Genomic DNA, 6,902 nt, shown 5'->3' with positions numbered 1-6,902 from the left:
CTTGGGGAGTTGAATGACTTGGAATCACCACTAATGCATTGGATTCCAGGCGTGCACATGCTGAAGAACAAAAAGTGAACACTGTAGCTGCATTGTTGAAGGGAGGCTTGATGAAATAGAGGGTATGTGATTTTATACAAGATATCAGAAGTCTTCTCTGTAAAATGCTCGGTGGTCTACCACTGCTACGGAAGCCGTTCTGTTCATCTGGCAGCGCACCGTGTCAGTTGTGTGCTATGACCACATTTTATTAATCCCCTCTGAGGAATGAAAGGCTTCGTATGCAGACGTATACCTGCTCTTGCTGCAGTGTGTTTGCCAAGGGGACATCTGCCCATTCGTAGCTCCCTGGGCCCAGAGTTATTATTTATTTATTAGATTGGTTTAGACCTTTTCTCCATACAGCCTGGTTGCTGCATAAAGACCGTTTACATGACTGTTTTTCTCAGCTGTATGGTTCTCCTCTTGACTTTCTGATAACTGCCCAGTGAGGGGGAGAGCAATTAGGGGAATGAATAGCGTGACTATGAATAAGACATAAATAAGGCACATAAACCTGATATCAAGGTGGGGGGAGGGGCAGTGGAGGAAAAAAATCCATGTATTTATGCATGTATTTATTTTACCCCACATGTTTACAAGAAAGGTTTGAGGTGGCTTACCAAAAAAGGTATGATTACCATAAGACCTACGAAAATATAAACAGAAAATAAAAATTTTGAAAAGGAGGTAGACTCAAATATGCTAACTATGAGGGTTAATGAGAATAAGAATTAGTCATTTCACTACACAGATGGAGGTTTGCTTCTGTGGTTTGGTTGGCAGGTGTGCTGACTCCATGGTGTTAATCTTCAGGTTCACTGTGTAGGAGGCCCTAGTGAATTCTTCCCTTCAGTTAGAAAAGACCCAGATAAAGAGATGCAACTTGCTATGAATCCTAAAAGTGGGCAGGTTGGGGGTCAGATATCACTTCTCATTTCAGAGCTGTTGCTTGGTGTTTTGCGAGGTTTGGTTGTCATATAACAAGAGGTGGCTGACCAAAAAAAATTTACAGCGGGGTAAATTATATCTCATGTCCATTGCCTTTAGTTTTCTTTTTTAAAAAATAACTTTTAAATTAAGGAAGTAACACATGCTCGTTGCATAATCCCAAATAAAATATAAAGACGAAAATAAAGATCTCCTGTCTCCCAACACTCATTACTGTAATCTCAGGACTAACTACTACTGTTATGTTTTGGGGGGAGGAGGTGGAATCTTTTACACTTTGGTATACTTATACATAGACACATGCACGCTCTCACATACACATTTATCAAAAGCTGTGAGTCTTACTTGACTCCTTACTTTCTCTCATATCTTATATCCTACATATCAAAATATCCTGCTTTCTTGACCTTTGAAATATATAGACATACAGCACTTTTTACCACTTCCACTGAGCCATTATTGTCACTCTGTGAATTATCATCATTGCTTCCTTGCACGGCCCTGCATAGTCTTTTCTCAATGCTACATCAGGGGGGTTCTTTAAAAATGTAAGTTAAATCATGCCATTCCTATGCTCGAATCTCTCCAATGGGTACCTTATTCATGCCGAGAAAAAGGCCAAATCCTGTGTTCTTATGACCTACAAAGTCCTAAATTATTTGGCCTACCTTCCCCAATCCCACCTGTTATTACAATGCATTTTAATTATTGGTTACATAGTATTCCAGTTGATAGTTGTGCCAGACTTTATTTAAACAACAGCCTATTGATTAGTACTATTGCTTCTAGTATTTTCCTACTATTAAGCCAGGCTGAGATAAATGTATTGGTACATACATGAATGGACAATTATGCACCTTTGCCTTTATCATAAGTATGTTGCCAGACTCCTCCACCAGAAATGTTATATCAATCTACACTGTCAACAACCCCGCTCCTCTAACAAGCTAACTCTGATTACAGTTCAGCCTCCATGATGGCTGGAGTGGACTGAGCAAGCCCTGGAATTTTGCATCAGTATTCTGGTTTTGATGGTGGTAAGATTTTGAACTAATGTTGGCACCGAATTCAGTGCCAGTCTTCTTGCTTTGCCTTGTCAAATTGGACAGGGAGACGGCTGTCTTGCAAAAGTGGAATTGTCACTAATTGGCCACAGAGGAAAGATTCAAAATCTTGCCAAAAGTCTCCTGCCTTTTAAGGGAATAAAATCCTCTATAGAACTTTTCCTCTCATTAAAAAGAAACGAACTCAATATGAAAAGCACTTTACAAACTAGAACGCATTATCTGAATGCAAGGCCTTGTTTTGCTTGTTGAGGTGCTGGTGTTTAGCAGCACTGTGTGATTGGCACTACAGGGGCTGGCTGAAGACACAGCATGCCAAGGCTTGTCTGTCCAACCTTCCTTATTACTACCTTATGATGTCCTGTTAAGAAATGTCAAGGGAGAAGCAACAGTAAATAACTTTTGACTTCACTTTGGTTTTTTCATTTAGATTAAAGCAGAGTATCTCAGGTGCAGTCTATGTACAAATGAATGCTCTATAAAATGTTTTGTCAGTTGTAATGTTTTGAACTCAAGTTGGTTTTATTATGACAGAATGAATTTAAAGAGAACGAAGCACCGCTTCGTCCTGAGAATGTCAACTCCTATGTATACTGAATGGACGCTGTAGAAAAATTAATGCCCTAAGAATTAGAGTTAAATAATTAATTCCTATTCAAAAGTAGCATATATTCTAAAGTACTTTGTTAAAAACATTACATATCACTTATAAAAATCAAGCTAAATGATACTTCCCTGAATATTTCAGAGAACTGGAATTTAACAAATCTATTTCTATTTAAATTTAAAAGAATGCAAATATGTTTACAAGTCTAGAAATATATATGCTGGAGTTTAAAATGTGATTGAATAAATTTTCAGGAGTTAAACCACTTATTTTTAGAATTTAAAGTAGGTTTTAATTTTAGATTTTCCTGAAATGAAACAAAAAAGACAAATGCTGCCTTCTATAAGATGTCAGAGTTTGGGGGAATAGTTAATCTTTGAATTATTCACTGAGGTAAATAATTTCTATTAGTACTTGAATTCCTTGACTTTTGTTTTATTTTAAAAGAATTTGTTGGCCACTCTAACTTTGACCTTGGATATCTCTTGGCCACACCTGACAAGACATCAGACTCAGCATAGTCCATTCTTTTAAACTTCCCAAAGTTCGAAACTGGAACAGGAAGGAAAACAAAATATAAGTGAAACATATTGGATGAATAACCCATGACATTTGTTTTGGATTGATTCATATTCCTAGTTCAACAGTTGTGATTTATATAACTTGCAAATTTGCTCAAGATCTCTCTCCCCATTGACTCATTGTCAGGTTTTGGCACACGATCACAAATAATCTGAATTTAAAGAGTCAGTTTAAAGAAGTAGTTTGAAATTTTAGATTGAAAATAGGAAAACTATTTGTTTTATAAACTTTTAGAGATTGGGAGAAACTTAGAATAACTTATTCTGACTTCCTGTCAAGCAAGCTCATAATCCTGGTTAAACTCAACTGTCTGCTCTATGCCTGGACTGGGGAGCTGAGCGTTGATGAAAAAATTCCACGTTCAGAATAGCTGAAATCACCTCAATTTAAGACCGCAGATACCAGCTAGGCACTGGGAATTGTCAGACAATCCACTTCCTAACAACAATAAAGCAATGACCTACATCTTGTTAAAGACCATGTTCAATTCTCCTCTCTTACTAGCTCAACAGAAGTTGGCTCTCTCTTAAAACACATTCTTACCCAGGCTGCTATGACAACACATTTGCCTGCTATTTTACCCCCTACCTAACTCCTTCTCCCATTTTCTCCACATCCTTTGTTGCTGCTTTCTTCTTGACCAGCATACTGGCATACTCTAGTACTTTTTCTTCAGCTCTTTTATTTTCACTACTTTCACTCTTTTTCAAGGCAAATTAATTTAACCTCATTGCTTTAAATACCACTGACACATTGATGCTTCTCAAATTTGTGCTTCCGCAGATTTTCATTTGGATGTCCAATGATGCCTCAATCTCAATAAACCAAACCAGACCTGTCAATTTCCTCCTATACTGTCAAATCTGCTCCCCTTGCCCAAGCTTTCCCCATTTCAGTGTTTGTCTAATTGCTCAGGCCCAAAACTTAGCAATCATTCATTTTGACTCTCCCTCCCAAATATATATACCCTAACTCCAGTGCTTTCATTGTTTCACTGCTACAATACTGCCCAAGCCATTGCATCACTCACCTGTACTGTAGAAATAAATTCCTGAATGGCTTTTCTGCTTCTACCTTTGCCACCTGTAAAACCCATCCTCCAAACCAGATGGGTCTTTCTGAAGTACAAAGCAAATTGTATCAACTGCTTAAACTTCTCCAGTAAAACTCAGACTCTTTCAAGGTCCCACATAAACTGGTCCCTTCCCTTATCTCTGACTTCATCTTCTTGCTCTCTCCTTCTTGTTCAGTCTGCCTCAGTTACTCCTGATGTTTTCTTACTTCTGGAGCACACGAAGATCATTCTTGCTTCAGTGCCTTTGCTGTTTCTTAGACTTGGAATGTATATACAAAGGGATGCATCCTTTTCCAGTTCTGTTCTCAGCTGGAATTTCCCTTCCTCAGAGATGCCTTCCCAGTCCACATCACCTAACATGCCCTCCCAATTCCTCTCTATGGCATCACCATCTTTTATTTTTGTCATGGCACTTCCTGGTAGTTTCTGAAATTAGCTTTTGTTTGAATGTTTATTGGTTGTCTTCCTCTGACCCGCACTTGGATATAAGGTGAGGAGGGCAGGACTCTTGTCTTGTTCCCCATTGTATTCTCAAAGTCTAAAACAGGGCCGAGTACAGCGCATTCAAAATATAGCTGTGGCTGCCTCTTCTTGTCCCTAGCACAGCCATGGCTTGTGGTCCCAAGAAGCATTCGAAGCATGTAGCAGCTCCAGAACATTGGATGCTGGACAGACTGGTGTGTTTGCTGCTTTTTCATCCACTGGTCCCTACAAGCTGAGAGAATGTCTCCCCCTTACCATTTTCTCAAGGAACAGACTTAAGTATGGAGAAGAAGTAAAGATGATGAAGAGGAAATGAAGTAAAGAAGATCTATATGCAGTGGTTCATAAAAATTGATGGCAAGGTCCAAATTGATATAACCTATCCTGCTGGTGTTATGGATGACATTAGCATTGACAAGACCAGAGAGAATTTCCATCTGATCTATGATACCAGGGGTCCTTTTGCTGTTCATTGTATTGCACCTGAGAAGCCCAGGTACAAGTTGTGCAAAGTGAGGAAGCTCTCTGTAGGCACAAAAGGAATCCCTCATCTGGTGACTCATGAGGCTCACACCATCCGCTGCCCTGATTTGCTCATCAGGGTGAATTGATTTGGAGACAGGCAAGATTACCAATTTCATACAGCTTGATAACTGGTAACTTGTGTGTGGTGACTAGAGGTGCTAACCTGGGAAGAATCAGTGTGATTACCAACAGAGAGACATCCTGGCTTTTCTGTTGTGGTTCTTGTGAAAGACGCCAATGGCAACAGTTTTGCCACCTGGTTTTCCAGCATTTTCATTATTAGCAAAGGCAGTAAACCATGGATTTCACTTCCCTGAGGAAAAGGTATCCACCCACAATTGTTGAAGAGAGAGAAAAGAAACAGGCAGCCAAACAGAGCAGTGGGTGAAATGATCTTAGGTGACATGAATGGAGAGCTCTTTGTGGCTAATTAAAGATAAGAATGCTTGATTAATTGCCTCCTGGATTTTTCTTAAATACACACACACACACACACACACACACACACAAACTGTAGTTTACTATTCTGTGCCCTAATTTTATAGATCTGAGACCAAGAGAAGTAAAACAACTGAAACCAAGAGAAGTAAAACAACTTACCCAAGGTCATAGAAGTTTGTAATAGAGACGTTATGTTAACCCACAAATAAGTTAGTGAATTTTAATAGAATTCTGATAGACTAGAGATGTGCAAAGTGCTGTAGAAACCCAGGATGCAGAGGCGTTATTGAGCTGGGCAGGGAGGAAATGAGTAATGATGAAGGCCTTAGGTGGGAAGGGTGTTCCAGCAGTTGTGAGGTTGGGAAGCGTGGTTTGAGTATTGCTGCCATTTTGGATTCACACTGGCTGGGAATAAAGAACTACCTCATCTTCAACTGAGTATTGTATTTCATAGACAGTGCTGCCAAAGAGTAGAGACCAGGTAAGTCTTCTTAGATTTCCACCCTGGGCAATTTTGGTCTGATTCACCAGCTTGTCCTGGTTGGGCACTTTTTTACATTCCTGACTGCTCTTCTGTCAGCAACCATATACCAACTGCCTTCTAGGCCAACACATTAAATGTAAGTCTTCCTTTCTGTATAACTGAGTGCTCATCTGCCTTTCTAGAGAAATTGGAAAGGAAGCCAAAAAGAGAGGTCCTCAGAAGGATTGAAAGTTTTGTCTAAATGGTCTGATCTAAGACAAGAGACTTAACTTTTCCTCCAGTTCAGGGGGCAAGTCATTGTGTTATAATTTGGAAGGGGGCTGGACTGGAAATCTCCACCAGTTCTTTCTTTCCAAGAACCTATCATCACTTAACCTCCCTTAATGAGAGTCTGAGTATAAATTTCCTAAATTTTAACTTTTGTAAATTCTAATCACAATGCAAATGATTATCTCATATGCATGCATGTCTTGGTATAGCATTATCATATTTATTTTTATTTAAGATAATTTGTCATATGCTTTTTGGTTTCTTAATTGTCAAATGTTTTTAAAAAATCTTCTGTGAAAATCCTACACAAAATATCCTTCTGTCCTACAACATATTTAGTTTACTTAAGAACTTGGGGTCTGTGTAGTAGTCAGGAAAGAT

The 6,902-nt window shown here is 39.0% G+C and overlaps 1 pseudogene; it reads left to right on the top strand.

Moving 5' to 3' along the window:
* The first annotated feature begins 4,926 nt into the window (after positions 1–4,926).
* LOC119509332 lies at positions 4,927–5,714 on the top strand (annotated as a pseudogene).
* The last annotated feature ends 1,188 nt before the right edge of the window (positions 5,715–6,902 follow it).

Source organism: Choloepus didactylus, chromosome 14 (assembly GCF_015220235.1).
Source record: "Choloepus didactylus isolate mChoDid1 chromosome 14, mChoDid1.pri, whole genome shotgun sequence".
Classification (NCBI taxonomy): Eukaryota; Metazoa; Chordata; class Mammalia; order Pilosa; family Megalonychidae; genus Choloepus; species Choloepus didactylus.
This window is presented reverse-complemented; position numbering and strand designations above follow the sequence as displayed.